We start from the raw sequence: 16,660 nt of genomic DNA, 5'->3' as shown, positions 1-16,660 counted from the left end.
GGGGCAGGAAGGGAGGGGGTCTCTGCTGTGTGCTTCCTAATGCCCCGCTTCCTCCAGGAGGTGGACTGGTGCCAGGCCCAGGTCCAGGTTGGGATGTGCGCTCTCGTGGCGGGGCGGCCGCGCCCCTATCTTTAAGCATCAGGGCCGTGGGCCTGGACACCTTTGGGAGAGCAGGTCTCTCCCAAGCCCACGTGTGCTCCCCGGGCCACAGCTTGGGTTTGCTCTGAACAGTTTCTTGTGCGGAAAACAAGGACAAGCAGTGCTGAGTGGCGAGGCCCGCGCGCAGACGAAATGACTTGTAGGGGGAGGCTCATCAGGGAGGCTCAGGACTCAGCAGTCTCCCCACAAGTATTCTGTTCTTCCCCCTTTCTCCTAATTTCACATTCTTGACCCAATGATGTTCGTTTACGTGTGCCGCCCACACTGAGTGACCTGAGTAAGTTCTGGTCACAGACACAGCCCAGAGTGCATCCCCGTGAGCCCCCCTCTTTATAACCCCCTCCCCTTGAGTGTGGGCAAGAGTTCAGAGACCGGAAGCAGCAGAGGCACCTGCTGGTCTTGGAGAAGTGAGTGGCCATCCCGGGAGGGCCATGGGGCAGGGACGTCAGGTGGCCTCTGGGAGCTGAGGGCAGCCCCCAGCTGACCGCCAGCAGGAAGGAGGGACGTCAGCCCTCCTGTCACCGGGAACCGAATCCTGATGATAACCCTGTGCTGTTGTAGGAGTCCCCGAATCCAGAAAGGAGCCCACTTGGCTGCAACCAGGCTGTAGCCTGGGGAGCCCAGAGCAGAGGGCCAGCGGAGCCCACCCAGACCCTGACCTTGGACACTGGGAGGTAACAAATGATGTTGTTTCAGGTGCTGAGCTGTGGACTTGTTGCAGGGCACTAGGCGACCAGCACACTCTCTAAAGCCCGCTTCTGCATTGTGGTGTTTGTTAGTCATCGTCCTGACCGATGGAGCCCTAACCACTGCCTCCACCATCCCCTTACTTGTGAGCATCCCCTACAATGCTGTGCTTGCTTCCTCTGAGGGTGTCAACAGAGGGCCTGTCCACAATGGCAGGGGTGGATAGTAAGTTCCTCATGTATCTTTGTTTGTTGGCTGGATGGTGTATCAGAACCTTGTGAACTTTTCTTCTGGTTCTTTATCAAAGGCTTAAGAAAGGAGTCTATTTGCATGTTAAGATGAGGGAAAAGAACAACCATTTCAAAAGATAAGAGTTGGAATTTATAAGCCTTTACACACTGCTATTTCTTTCACGGAGAGAAAAGAAAAGTGGGAGATAGTAAGGAGAAGCAGTGGTGTTGCGGATAACATCACTTGGAGGATTTTGAAACCTGGTATAATTTATCATTATATAAGATGCTTTGGTCCGCAAGATCAAAAGCGACTGACGTTATCTATCTACATGCAGCCAGTTGAATTGCTCTTCAGAATCCCAGACAAACATTTCATTAGTCACCATTCATCAGTAAATTGGGATGAAACGCCAAAACGCTTCTTTCAAAAAGCTGGATTGCATTTCCTACATATGGTGCTTTAAAAAATAATCATTCATATTGCACTTTTCTTTCAAGTGTTCAAACTATGCTGCTTTACAAATATTTGCTTAGTCTCCATGACCCTCTTTTTCAGTCACAAGTACTATTCTCTTCATTTCTGAGGCCGGGGGAGGAGATACAAACTATTCCACTACATGGAGTCAGTCTGCTTTTAGCCAAGAAAACCATGATTTCAGGAAAAAAGCTGTTGAATTCAGTCAGACAACCGCTGCGCCTCTTTTTTGCCTGAAGCTGGCAGGTGTTTGACCAAAATGACCAAGGAACCTCCCTCCAGAACATAAAAACATGTGTTAGGCTGGGGTGGGGGGGTGATTCCTTAGGAAGTCCCGGGCTGTGTGCCGGGAGCACTGACGTCATGCCGTGGATTCAAGGAGCACAGCAACGTCCCTGGGAATGGTGCAGAGGACTTGAGTGCCCGGGGCGGTGGGGAGAGGGATGAGCCTCGGTGCTCCTGTTTCCACCCCAGCTGGAAACAACGCGGGGGCGGGGGGGGGGGGCACCGGGGATGGCTTTCCCTGAGTCGTGTCATCATGACCCAGCTGAGGGTTTCTGCCAACAGCTAAGATTAAGAAGCTAGCCACAGACCAACAGATCCCAGAGAGAGGGTAGAGAGTCCGAGAAACCTGCTAGGCTCCAGCCAGGACCCTCTGGAGTCAGCAAAGTCCTGATCCCATGAGTTCCTGGAGCTTGCGGGGACAGCAGGAGCCAGGACCCTGGAGGAAAGGCAGGTGCCAGGGGTTCTGTCCTAACGTTCAGCTTCCCCCCGGAGACATTTGCCGTACCCTGAGGGCAAATAGGGAAAGATGCTAAGAAGCTAAGCCCAAAACTTTGCAGTTGTTGGTTTGGAATACTGGAATTTTTGGTGTCATGGGGTTGAAATGCAGTTTAGGAGGTGGATGGACTTCAGCAAATGGTCTAGGGTTTCAGTCGGAAACCTGGAGGGGCCATCCTAGAAGAAAAGAGAACAAGACCAGTATGGATCTTTACAAAACTGCATCAAAACCAGTGAGCAAGCCGCCCTGCATCCTGCTCAGGAAGGAAGTCAGCCCGTTGTCAGAGGCCCTGTTTGGGCAGCTCTGGCAGAACACCTTATCCAGAGCCTCTGCAACTTCTCATTCAAAATATCCAGCATCTCGTAAAGGTTCACCAGGCGTAACCACGGAAGAGAACCAAGAAAAAAAAGGACAATGGGAAAAGACCCCAGACAGTCCATTTATTGGAGTCACAATACATGGACTTTAAAATAGCTTTGATTAACAAGTTGAAGCAAAGATGAGGAATTTATTCAGAAAAGCCAAATCCACAAAAAAGAGCCAATTAATAATTGTAGCATTAAAATTTTCAATAATTGAAACTAAGATTCAATTAAATAAAGTTGAGTTTAAAACCTGGAAGAGAGGATTAGATTAAAGGACAGTGGTTGCTAGAAAATACCCAGGCTCCCAGGCAGAGAAGGAAAACAGAGAACAAGAGGAGAGACGTGGGATGTGGGGAAGTAGCCGTGTAAGTGCAGCGTCCCCGGGAGAAGTGAGCAGGAATGGGGCAGAGGAGCCTCTAAAGAGATCGTGCTGAGGATTTTCCAAAATGGAAGATGGAACCCATGTCACAGAGAAACCACGTGGACCCCGTGCAGCACAGGGGTGGAGTGAACCATGCCAGCCGCATCATAACAAAACTGCTGAAATCCGAAGACAAAGAGAGAAATCGTAGAGGTAGAGAAAAAGTAATCCTGACCTTCAAAGAAGGAACAAAAATCTTGAAAGTTGACATTTCCACAGAAGCAATGGGAGCTAGAAGACAACAGAATGACGCCTTTAAAATGCTGGAAGAAGGAAACTGAAGCCTGAGCTATATCCAGAGAAAATGTCCTTCACAAGTGAAAGCAAAACAAACACATTTCCATCATAAGCAAAAGCTGAGAGATTTTGTTGCCAGCAAATATACACAAAAAGAAAAAAATTTAAGGAGAATTCTTTAGGAAGAAAGAAAATGAGGCCAGGGAGAAACACAGAAATCTAGTGAAGAATAAAATCAAGAGAAAGGGGGAAAGGGAAATATATAGGTAATTACAAACAGATATTAACTGGACAATAATAATAATATCTGATGTGGTCTGTAATACATGAAGATTAAAAATACAAAACAATAATAACACGGAGAGAGATAAATGACTTTGTCTCCCAAGGTTATATCACTGGCTAAAGGGTGGCAGTAGGATTAATTTACATGCGACTGTTATTAATAAAAGATACATATTTTAATCCTCAATTTATAATTCTAATCTCTTAAAGAAAAAGGAAAATTTATAAAATGTATAAGATGATGCAGGTAAGATTTTTAAAAAAAATGTATTAGTTAAATCAAAGAAGGTAAAGTAGAGAAAAGGAATATTATCCTTGCCCCTGGTGATTCTACTCCTGAAGACATACTCCAAAGAAATGTGCACAGGCTATTCATAATAACCCAAATTGGAATCAGCTTATCAAGAGTAGAATGGATAAATATCGTGGTATGTTTGTGTCATGGAATACTGCAGAGCAATACTGAAATCAAACTATTGCCACATGCAAGAGTATCAGTGAGCACCACAAACACAACTGTGTGAAAGAAACCAGACACAACAGAGAAGCAATCTAACCTATGGGGATTGGTGTTAGAATGGTGCCTCCACTGATGGTGTGATGACTTGGAGGTTCATATGGGGTTTCTTGGATACTGGTGTTTTCTATGTCTTGAACTGGGTGGTGGTTACATGGGTACATTCACTTGGTAAAAACTCATCAAACTGTAAGCAACCAACAAAACTAAAAGGCAACCTTCAGAATGGGAGAAGATATTTGCAAATGGCATATCTGATAAAGGGTTGGTATCCAAAATATATAAAGAGGTTATACAACTGAACACCAAAAAACAAATGATCCAATTAAGAAACGGGCAGAAGATATGAACAGACATTTCTCCAAAGAAGACACACAGATGGCCAGCAGATGAAAAGATGCTCAACATCACTCATCATCAGGGAAATGCAAATCAAAACTATGAGATATCCCCTAATACCTGTCAGAATGGCTAAAATCAACAAAACAAGAAACAACAGGAATGTGCAGAGATGGGAACCCTCGTGCACTGTTGGTGGGAATGCAAACTGTGGCAGTCACTCTGGAAAACAGTATGGAGATTCCTCACAAAGTTAAAAATAGAACTGCCCCACCATCCAGCAATCACACTACAGACTTACACAAAGAATACAAAAATACTGATTTAAAGGGATACGTGCACCCTTGAATGTTTAGAGCAGCATTATCTGCAATAGCCAGGGTATGAAGGCAGCCCAAGTGTCCTTTGACTGATGAATGGATAAAACAGATGGTATATATATATATATATATATATACACCATGGAATATTATTCAGTCATAAGAAAGAATGAAATCTTGCCATTTGCAACAACATTGATGGGTCTAGAGGGTATAATGCTAAGTGAAATAAGTCAGTTAGAGAAAGACAAATACCATATGATCTCACTCAGATATGGAATTTGAGAAACAAAACAATTATTTAGAGGTACTCTTGGGCACCCAGCCCATCAGCTCTGGGATAATGCTTCAGAAGTCATGGGGGTTTGCCTATTTGAGCTGCTGAAAAGGGGAATGATCTATGTCAGACTTCAGAATGGGTAACAGGTACTGCCCGAAGTTTCTCCAATCATCCTCTGGTCTAGCTAGAAATGTGTTAGTACAGGGAAAATAATCATTATCACTTTATGTGTATATTTTCGGTGGTTCACAAAACTCTTGCACATATTACTTGTGACCAGAGAATGCTGACATATGACCAGATCTCTTCTTTCCATGTGCTCCACATTGGTGTTCCTTCTGTACAAGACTTCATTTTAAACTTCAAGCCTGGACGATTTTCTAAACATTTATTTGGCTTCTCAATTCCTAAAACATCTTTGAACACTGAGTTTCACATAAATCCCAATTCCTCTCTAGCCCATGGACAAACCTCCCCCAATCCCATACACAGCCTCAGCTGTTAAGGACCCTGACTTAACTCTGATCCCCTAGTCCCCACCTGTGCAGTGAGGCATTCAGACAGGCTTCCTACCATGGCTTGTCCATTCAGTGATGTCTTGACAATAGCCCAGAATCACTATGGAAGGGCATATCCTTGAGCTTATCTTCTGTACATCACCATTATTCAATTCAATAGGAAATTATTGTTAACTGCTAACAGAGATGAGTAATTCTCTGTTCGTGTCCCTGAGGATATTATAGTCAATTTCGGACACTGGCAGACAAAATACAGCATGTTGAGTGTTACAATAAGGCACCATGAGCAGAAAGAAAAGGTGCGTCTAACCAGTGATGCCTTTCCTAAGCATGTGGTGCTTGGGCTGAGTCTTATGGAATAAGAGTGTATTTTATAGGGAAGGAGAAGATGCAAGAGCATTTCAGGCAGAGAGAAATGCAAGAGCTAAGCCATGGCTGGCACGAGTGGATTCATCTCTTGTGGGGACTTTCTGCCCCTTTATCTCTGGAGGCAAACGTGGTGACGGGTGCTATGGCTTTGCAAAACCAACCACCAAACATAGAACCAGCAAAAATGTGTGTCACCAGGGCTCATAGGATCACTTCCATTGGCCTCCACTTTCCCATAAGATCGATAGCTTTCGTGTCTGTTTTGGCATCACCACCAGGACTGGAGAACTGACCCAGAGGACCCGAGCACCTGCCGTTCACCCGCTCTGGGAGGCAGGGTGAGAGTGGTGTGCTGGCGATTGTCTGATGCCCGGATAGCCACAGAAATTGATGTGTGCGTATGCACATACTCGTGCTTTAGTAAAATTGTGATAAAGGAGGTGCTGCACAATATTTACAAATAATAATAAATACATAATTATTGTAACTGTGTATAGAGAAATTGATTCTCATAAAGTGCTTTTGTTCATTTTCCCCCAAACTCTTAAACCATAGCCAAGCTATGGTTTGCCATCTACAAGTGAATGTAATTACAGCGTGTTTGTTGGTTGACATGCTCGTGTATGTGATCCACACCACACGAGACAGAAGTGCAACAATGGACCTCCTCCATTGTCAGTGATGTGTGCCTTCTTTCTTGAATTAGATAATGGTCTCTGGATCCGAGAAGAGTTTTTCCTCGATGTTTTCACTTTTCACGAAGCAATGCCTGCAGGTACAACCCACATGAAAGTTTACTCTGCATTACTAGCATTCTTCACCATCTCAAGTCTAGACAATCAACAACACATTAAGCCCATAGAGCCCCGATTTGTGAAGGGTGAAATCACTCCCACCATGGTTAACTTCAGGTGGCCAACATAACTTCCCCGAATGTGGAGCTGGCGGGGGGGTGGAGTGAGGCAGCAGGCCATCATGAGACATGGTGTTTCCACACACAGATACAGCAGATGCTGATAACTTCAAGGGAAGAGGGAGTAGAAAAACAGAGTAAAATAAGTAGGAAGTAAGGAGTTTTGAGATATATTGTTTTGGTATTATTTTTGTTTTTGACTATAATTTATTTGATTGTAAGTTTCTATGATTTCATTCTTCATAATGACTATATTTAACAATGGGCCTTGGGCTCATGAAATGCCTGCACGTTTACCAATCAATTCTCACGAGGTGTTAAAAACCACCTCCAGCACACTACTTTGCCGATTTTGGTCAAGATGCTCTATATTTCCTTCACCGTAACCTGCCAAGTAATGTTTTCTTATTCCAACTTTACAGATGAACAAGATCTTTAAGTATAAAGCGATTTGCAAAACATCACACAGGTAGTAGGCGGCAGCCTCTTAGCACCTAGTCCATCTCTGCTTCCTTAACATTATTTTATAGACATAGGAAAAAGATGGGGATTCTACATGATAGATCACAGAAGTTCTCTCTGGCAACGTCCCATACAGACTGTATGTGAATAATTACTGAAAGAGGTGTATTGTTTATCCATTTGTTCAGAAGTTTGAGGTTATGGTACTTTTGCTCTCTGAAACATCATTTCAAATTCCCTGATTTCACTGTGTTTAAGTTTCTAAGCATAATGACTTCTGAACACTTCAACTTCGATGTATAATTTCCTTGGCAACAAGAAACATACGCGCATGCACGCGCACACACACACGAAACAAACAACCGACAGGTGAACAAACAAAAGGTTCATGTCTCCCCTTGAAGAACTTGTACAGAACACAAGAGAAAACTCAAACAGCTGTCTGAAGTCAACCTGTCTCTGGCCAGTGTCCCCACCCAACTGGACCCCATCTGTCCCCCTCGCTTGCCTTCAGAAGGAATCAGACTGGTGGGCACTCAGGAGCCACAGGACCAATGGCCCAGTGAGCCAGGGTGATCCCCGGACGCCCCTGTGCTCTCCTCCCTGGCAAAGGCTAGCAGTCCAGGTGGGGAGAGACGTCTGCCGTCACTGTAACAGCAGTGACCAACCGAGAAACTTTGCTGCTTAGGGCTTGTTGTCCTTCATTTCTGTTGCAAAGGGACAACTGGCCAAAACAAAAACAGAAGTGAAACCAAGATGCTGTCCTAAAAGTTCCCAGGCAGGATTCCGCAGGTGAGTCCTTCAGGTTCCCCAAGCAAGAGAAGCTGAACTTCTGGGACGGTGGAGGGCTGGACTAGGAAGAGGAAGGGGCTTCAGCCTTTCTCATGGGTACTGGTCACCTTCTGTTCCCTCGTTTATCCCGGTGAACTCACCGATTGAGCCCCCCTGGAATTACAGAGGTTAATGAAGACAATGCACTAGAAGAGCCTGGCACATAGTGGATGTTCGGCAAAAATTACCCTCAGTCATCAGGGAAGGTCTGAGAGACATGGCGTTCACTCACCGGGTGGCACTTACCAGACACCCTGTGTCCGTGTGTCTGCCTGACTGACAGACTGAGCTTCTCAACAACAAACACCCCCCTTACTCATCGGTATTTCTGGCATCCAGCTTATTGCTTGGCACAGATGACTTCTTCCACAAATAAAATAATAAACAGATTTTTAAAAAGATATTATAGTTGTACATTTGCTTATATGCAATTATATTCATGGTATGTTGATGGGTACAAAAATCATACTTATTCTACCAGCCCTCCACTGTAAGACATTTAAGATTGTTCCAGGTTTTCACAGTTATGAGCATCAGTTTTATAGCATTCTTACATGGGCATATTGTTTGATCATTTTACATGGGTAAATTTCTAGAAACAGAATTCATGAGCCAAAGCAGAGATACATTCTAAAATATCTGATATCTGCCTGCATAATTGACCTCTGAAAGTTTCTGACACAACTGCTTTTAAATGTGGCCATTCAGAGGTGCCTGGGTGGCTCAGCCGGTAAAGCGTCTGCTTTCAGCTCAGGTCATGATCCCAGGGTCCTGGGATCGAGACCTGCACTGGGCTCCCTGCTCAGCAGGGAGTCTGCTTCTCCCTCTGCCTCTCCCCTCCCCTCCCCCTGCTTGTTCTCTCTCTTTCTCAAATAAATAAATAAAAATCTTTAAAAAAAAACGATGGCCTTTCATCTATTAAACATTTTAATTCATTTTCTCCTACTTACTTTTAAAGTTCGGAGCACTCTTGCAAGGCACTTAGCTGTTACATAAATTGGGTCTCTTCTTGTGCATTTGCTCCTCCCCGGCTCAGACCACCCTTCTCACTCTTGTGAAACACTCTTAATTAGTGCAGCTTCATATAATTCGTTTCACGGTCAGGAACAGACACTCCCTGCTATGTTTTCATTGCAATCATTTATTTTCTAATGAACTTCAGAAATGTTTTGATCCAGTTGAAATTTTTCATGAAAGACATTTACATTCTTAAATTAATTTGGAGAGAAATAGCATTTTTACAGTACTCTGTGCCTCTTCCAGAACATGGAGCGCCGCCCCACCAGTCGGGCCTTCTTTTGTGTGTCTGAGTTTGCTTACAGTTTCTTTCACAGGGTAACCTCATTCCCGAGTATTTTACGTGGGTCCAGCTCCCCACTTGACATCCCTTCCTGCACTTTAAACACCTGTTTTATAATCTCTTTGTGTAGGGTCAGCCTGCTCACAATGAGTTCCTTCCACCTTCTCTTCATGTGGGAGAGGAGTCTTGCCTCGTGTTCATTTTTGAAGCATATGTTGACTTGATATGAACTTTAGGTAGACAGTTGTTTTTTTTTTCTTTCAGTGCTTTAAAGACACTGTTCTGTTGTTTTCGGGCTTTTTTGGACTCTCTTGAGAAGTCTGTCATCAATTTGATCGTGAAGTTCTTTATGTGGATTTCCTGGTGTTTATTGTGCTTGGCGGTTCCCTGGGCTTCTTGTATACGGGCTTGTAGTTTTCATCAAATTTATGAAACACCTGGTTGTAATTTCTTGAAATAATTTGTGTGTCCTTCCTCTCGCCTTCTTGTTTGCTGCATTTCTTTTTCTCTCTGGACTTCATTTGGATCGTTTCTATTGCTATTTTAAATTAGCTACTCTTTTCTTCTGCAACGTATGATCTGCTGCTATCCCAGGCTGTTATTTTTTTTTTTTTAAATTAGACATTGTCCTTTTTATCTGTAAAAGTTCTATTTGATAATCTTTTACTTTAATTTTTACTATGGTAGAATATTCATAACATTGAATTTATAATTTTACCTATGTTAGGTGCACAGCTCAGTGACATTGAGCTCATTCACACTGTTGTGCAACTATTCCGATCATCCATCTCCAGAACTTTCTCAGGTTCCCAAACTGAAGCTCTGTCCCCATGAAACACTAACCCCTGACCTCTTCCCCCAGCCCCTGGCTCCCACTGTCCACTTTCTGCTTCTACAAATCTGATTCCTCCAGGGACTTCTGATGAGTGGAATCACCCAGTATTTGTCCTTTTATCTCTGGCTTATTTTGCTGAGCATAACGTCCTCAAGATTCATCCATGCTGGGCAGGTGTCAAAACGTCCTTCCTTTTAAAGGCTGCATGATATCCCATTGTCTGGATGGACCATATTTTGTTTATCCCCTCATCCACAGATGGACACTCATGTAGTGTCCACCTTTCAGCCATTGTGAACGACGTTGCTATGAACATAGGTGTCCAAATATCTGTTTAAGTCCCCACTTTCAATTCTTATGGGTATTTACTCCAAAGTGGAATTTCCGAATCATATGATAATTTCATGTTTAAGTTTTTGAGGAACTGCCACACCATTTCCTATAGAAGTGCGCCACTTAGCACACAAGGGCACCCATTTCCCCCCGCCCTCTGTGACACTTGTGACTTTTTAAAATAAAATTCCTTTTAACCGGTGTGGAGTGGTGGCTCTTTGTGGTTTGGTTGGTGCTTGTCTAATGATGAGTGCTGTTGAGCATCTTTTCTCGTGCTTATTGGCTATTCTTGTATCTTTGGTGAAATGTCTATTCAGGTCCTTTGCCCATTTTTTAATCGTGTTCTTTCTGTTCTGTTGTTGAATTCTAAATTTCTTTATATATTCTCAATATTAATCCCTTATCAGATACATGATTTGCAAATATTTTTCCCATTCTGTGAGTTGCCTTTCACTCTGTTGCTACTGCCTTTTGATGCACAAATGCTTATTTTTTATGACTTATGTTTATTTCCTCATTATGCTCATGTTTTCATTTAAATACTGGGGTGTATTTATAACGTTTATAATAGCTGTTTTATGTCTGTGTCTGCTAATTTCAGCATATCTGTTACTTCTTGATCTGTTTTTATTGACTCATTTCCTCTTGGATCTGTTCAACCATTTGTAGCAACTCTACCTGTCTCATAATAACCAATTGGCTGCCAGACACTGTGAACACTGCATTCTTGAGAGTTTGGCTTTGGTTTTCTTCCTTTGAAGAATGTTTGGCTTAGCAGGTGGCTGGGTTCTGTTAAGATCAGTTTAATCCCCTCCTTGTTTGTAAGTGTTATTTTGGCAGAAGAGCAGCCTTTACTCTAGGTCCTGTTTTGCCGAACTGGAGGAAAGAGTTGACCCTTGTAGTGTTTTTACTGATTGCTGTATTCTGAAGGTTTGTGTCCTCCCAAAATTCATTTGTTGAAATCCTAACCTCTGCTGCAATGGTATTAGGACGTGGGGCTTTTGGGAGGTGATTAGGTGGTGAAGGTGGAGCCCCATGAACAGGGTTGGTGGTCTAATGAAAGAGATCCCGGAGAACCCCCTCACCACTCCGCCATGCGAGGACAAGCAGGAAGTCTGTACCAGGGCCTTCATCAGACGCCAAATCTGCTGGCACCTTGACCTTTAAATTCCAGCCTTCAGAATGGTGAGAAGTCAATGTCTGTTGTTGAAGTGGTCCAGTTTACGGTGCCTCTATTGCATCTGACTTGCCCAAGGCACCATCTTACAGAGGAGAAAGTGACACTCTTAGGAGGAAATGTCTCCTGCGACCGGCTAAATAATTTGTAGACAACAGTTCAAAATACAAGTGCATGGCTCCTTGTTCAAAATTATTAAGGATTTCAAGACAGTGAAAGCACAGCATTCGGCAAGTGTGAGGGTTTCCTGAGAGCAGGCCCTGTGTGACCGGCCAGGCCACAAGCCCATGTATCTGGCACAAGGACACAACGTTCAATCACGATGAACTAGGACTGTTCTGACGTTGAGTAGAACTTTTGATCATGTGCTCCCCGACTCTTGACATAAGAAGGCTTAACTTGTAATTCACGTAAGACTTTCTTAGTTTTGCTGTTCTCAGTCTTTTGTCCTTGCACACAGAGTCAAGGACAAGAACACAACCCCTCGGGGAAGAGCTCGCAGGAAGAGCTTAGTGAGCACAGCACGTGTCCCAGCTGGATGCTGAGGAGCAGTGAGGAAGAGGGCTGACCTTGTCCCCTGTCCGCTCCAGCCGAGGTGCTGAGCGCCTCCAGGTAACTCCCAGCTGTGCGGAGCTCATCCTGTCCTGGAGAGGCAGCTGGAGGCTGTGTCTGTTTGGGTGACAGCAGGGCTCTGAGGGCTCCTGCCTTCCCGACTAGGACAGGCTGTGTGTGCCGGGTGGCCTCGGGGGTCTCCTTCTGGGCTAGGGGAGACCTGACAGCCACACGCTGAGCCTCTGCTGAGCGGCTGTCAGGTGGGGAGAGGAAATCCCCAGCAGGCGGGGACAGGCAGGGGACAGGCAGGGAAGGCAGGGGACAGGCAGGGACAGGCAGGGACAGGCAGGGACAGGCAGGGGACAGGCAGGGAAGGCAGGGACAGGCAGGGACAGGCAGGGGACAGGCAGGGACAGGCAGGGGACAGGCAGGGGACAGGCAGGGACAGGCAGGGACAGGCAGGGACAGGCAGGGCGGGCGGGCTCAGTGGCCAGACCGTCTTAACAGCTCTGCAGCCCGGGAGCCCGAGAATATTCCTTTGTACCAACTGTCACCCGTCTGCAGACGTTCTCTGCAGGAGGGGGTGCACGTAGCACACGCACACGTTCTGGGGGACTTGCTCTCAACACGTGCATTTACGCGCACAGAACCACAGACGCCTGCGCGCGCGTCCCACGTGAGAGGTGCCTCTGTCCCTGATGCCACATGAACACAGCGTGCGAGCCCCAAACGAAGACTGGCTGCCATAAGCGTGGCCACATTAGATGAGAAGCCCCCGTTTTACAATACGGCTGATGGAGCCGCATTTCAAAGCGCAAGCCACGCGGTCTTTAAGATGGACGGAGGACGCTGCATCCTCTGGGCTTCGGAGCGCCAAGTCCAGCGTCCACCCAGGACAGAAGCAGGCCGCTTCCCGCTGCGGCCACGCGGTCCTCTCGGCAGCCAGCCCACAGTCTCGCCTCCAGGGCTCCACTGCACCGGCAGGCGCTCTGGCCACGCGCAACACAACCCGGAAATGCAGGTGTGGGCGGCACGTGGCCCGAGGCACGCTGGGAAGTGTAGTCCCACGAGCCTCTGCAGGGCAGGAAGCCGCCCTGGAGCAGTGCATGCTGGGGACTGTAGTACCACGATCTTCTACAAGGGCAGGAAGGGCTCTGGAGCGGTGCATGCTGGGGACTGTAGTCCTCCGTGGGCACCACGTTGCAGGGAGAGTGAGCAAGGCGTAGGGCTGGGGGAGGTGCCCTTCCAGTCCTGCAGAGCTGCCAAAGCTGGATGTCGAGGCTGATGATTTCCATACCCTGCCCTCTGGCTGCACGTCTGGGAATGTGATTTCATGAACCCTTGGGAGGGTAAGTGGAGCCAAGGTTCATCCACATAACCGCACAGTGGTGCCAAGCGCCAAGGCTAGAGTCCTGGGTTCTCCATGGGGAACGATGAGCCAAAAATAAGGAATAAATGGAAGGAAAACGAGAAGAATAAAAGTACCAGCATGGGACCAAGAAGATGCCGCTGAACAAAGAAAGGAGTTCATCAGGTTGTGGACTCAGAGCACAGCAGAACTCTGAAGACCACTGATGATGTCTGAACCTAAAGTACAGACATTTAGAAAACTGGGTGTTCTCCTCAGTGGAAACTGCCTGCGGGAAGCAAGGGTGCAGTCCCCTTTTGGGGGTGTTGATAGCAGGAAGTTCCGGCACATGCTGAGTGTTTATGCTGCTGCAGGTGATCTCCCAAGCACCCAACATGCATTACCTAGTGTGATTCTCCTGCAAGAAGGCCCCCTTGGGAGGCAGGCACTGTTGCTTCCTGTGGTTAGATGATGAAGCTCCAGATCAGAGAGGGAAAGCGGCTTTCCTGAGGCTTCATGCTACTGAGAAGCCCAGATCTGAATCCAGGCTGTTCCCTGGGCCTGCGACCCCACCACTGGTCCAGACGGATGAACACTCAGCCAAGATGAGAACTGGTTTGAGGAGGGAAAGGCTGCAATTAAACAAGACTTTAAACAGCAGAATTAAAATCTGAGTACAAAGTGATGAGGAGAAAAATCGGCTTGAATTAACTAATATCATGAGAAATTGAGGACAAATTCCTTTAAGTGAAATACAAGAAAATCTTCTGGAAGTCTTTCCAGAAAACAGAATTTACTACCAGCTTCAGAAGTTCAATCATTAAAAAGTATCTATCCTTGTTATGCACAAACAATGAATTATGGAACACTACATCTAAAACTAATGATGTAATGTATGGGGATTAACATAAGAATAAAAAAAAAAAGTATCTATCCTTGGGAAATTGCCCAGAGGGGAAATATAGCAAAATATTAGATTAAGGATCTCTTTGGTATGTGATTGAGAATATTTTAATTTTTTATGTCTGAATTTTTAGCATCTTATAGGGTGTGTGTTTCTGTAAACACACAGGGATGCTCTTTGAAAAGATCAGCTGTTCTGTAAAGTTGGAGAGAAGTGCCTGGTGTTAGCTTCCCACCCTCCCCTCTGCTTTCCCCTGGGTCTCTGGTGATTGTAGTTCTCGGGCCTGTCAGGATCCAGTCCCCACGTGACTCAGCTCTGATACCCATTCTGCCTCTTGTCCCCGATTCCATCAGACACCCTTGGGGCCATGATGGGCCCAGGCCGTGGGAGAGGGCAGACAGCACAGTGGTTTGGGGCAGGGAGGGGGGGAAGGTCACCAGGAAGGGCAGGTGGTGGGATTAGCATGGCTCGCTTGCAGAACTGGGGAGTGTATCTAGTTCTGGGGAGATGCAGGGGTGTCCATGTTCTCGTTCCTCCAGATGTCTTCATAAGCAATGCCTTTGGGAGGGTTAGAAGACAGCGCAATGCAGAGAGGGGGTGCCGTGGTCTTGGCCTTGGGGGGTCTGTTAGTGACAGGGAGCACTTTGAGGGCTCACTCAGAATGGGTTAGTGGCCACTACACAATCCCTCTTATCCACAAACCTATCCCCCGGGGCCAAACATGATGAATGCTGAGCTAGCCTTCCAAGATAACCTTCCCCCGACCAGCTTCTGGGAGAAATTCTGGCTCGGTGCCATGAAATGTAAATGGCTTTGCTCAGGGCAGACTGTTGTTTAACTTCCCACCTAGAATTCACTCATTCCTTCCAAGGTCCCGGGATCTGAGCAGTATGTCCTGTCCTATTTTAGAGATGGATTGGTTCGCTGATCGATTCTCGATGCAGGACTGCCTGCCCTAGGAACGTGGGCTGGTTTCTGGATCAGTCTGTGCGGGTTCTGGTTCTGCCATTTGCTGACCATGAGATCTTGGGGAAGCACTGAGTTTCTTTGGACCGCTGTATATGCACGCAAGGGGTTAGTGTCAGCGTGGGCCTCGTGGGTTCACTGTGAGAGTCCTAACAGTGCCGGCAGGCGTCTGACACACAGGAGGACCTCAGCGGAGGGCGGTGTGTGGTAGTGTGTGATGAGGGTCCCAGGTGGCCCACAGAGTATAACAAAGCCTAGCATCCTCCTGGAGGAATCCAGTGCATCTCCGTCTCCACAGAAGGAGCTTCTGGCCACGTGTCCCCACTGTTTCCCGGCTCTGCCGCAGAGGCTTGTGGACAGCATTGCCCGCTCGAGTCCTGCAGGAATGATCACGGCTTTCTGAGCTTTCTGAGGGTGTTTTAGGGTCCCAGGCACAGAGGTGGCTCCTTGACACCTGCCTCAGAGGAGCAATGAGAACATGAATGAGCTCCTGACACACTCTGAACACATTTGTAACCTTCTATCTGATTCGGGGGGAGGCAGACACATCATCCTTTCCGAAACAGCATCTAAAGCGGATCAGGGAGTGGACACAGCAGCTGCAAACTGTGAACAAGAGACACACTGCGCGAGGCTGGGTTCGGCCCTGGATGCGTGCGAGTGGCAGACTTTTCTAGAAGTGGCTCTGGGTGAGGTTCTGAGAAGACCAGGTGGGCAGGAGAGAGTCTCCACCTCCATGGGACGGGGTGCTTGTGAGGACAAACAGGCAAGGGCAAGACAACCGGGGTTAAGAAGAGGCAGGACGGCAAACAGAGGGATGGAAAAGTCCATCCTGTTCATGGCATGAACAGGACTGAGAGAGTCCGTGGCCAGGACAGAAGAGAAAGCAGGACAGGAGTAGGTCAGGTGCACAGGGGTCAGAGGCAGGTGAGCTGGGTTCCTGTACCAGCATCAACTGGGACACGAACATCCACAGGATGTGGATGCTGGCACGGCTGCACGGAAGGGGGGGTCACCTGCAGGATGTGGATGCTGGGACGGCTGCACAGACGG

Source organism: Mirounga leonina, unplaced genomic scaffold (genome assembly GCF_011800145.1).
Source record: "Mirounga leonina isolate KUSES-001 unplaced genomic scaffold, KU_Mleo_1.0 Mir_117, whole genome shotgun sequence".
In the NCBI taxonomy this organism is placed as follows: Eukaryota; Metazoa; Chordata; class Mammalia; order Carnivora; family Phocidae; genus Mirounga; species Mirounga leonina.
This window is presented reverse-complemented; position numbering follows the sequence as displayed.